The sequence below is a fragment of the Fragaria vesca genome, linkage group LG2 (assembly GCF_000184155.1).
Source record: "Fragaria vesca subsp. vesca linkage group LG2, FraVesHawaii_1.0, whole genome shotgun sequence".
NCBI classification, from domain to species: Eukaryota; Viridiplantae; Streptophyta; class Magnoliopsida; order Rosales; family Rosaceae; genus Fragaria; species Fragaria vesca.
The window spans coordinates 21,298,513-21,298,715 of NC_020492.1; positions in this window are offsets into that span (position 1 = coordinate 21,298,513).

Consider the following 203-nt stretch of genomic DNA (forward strand, 5'->3'; position numbering starts at 1 on the left):
TTATATGTACTAAGGCGTTGTATCGACGTCCTTTGTCTACTTGAGACCTCGATGTACTCACATTAGCAATAATGAATGCCTTGAGAATTTTTTCGAAGTGAAACTATTCTCCTCTTATGGTTCATATTGATTTACAATCAAGATGTACACTTACATCGTCCTTAGAAACATGGCATATTGTGCCGATTTTGGTCCCTTCTTGA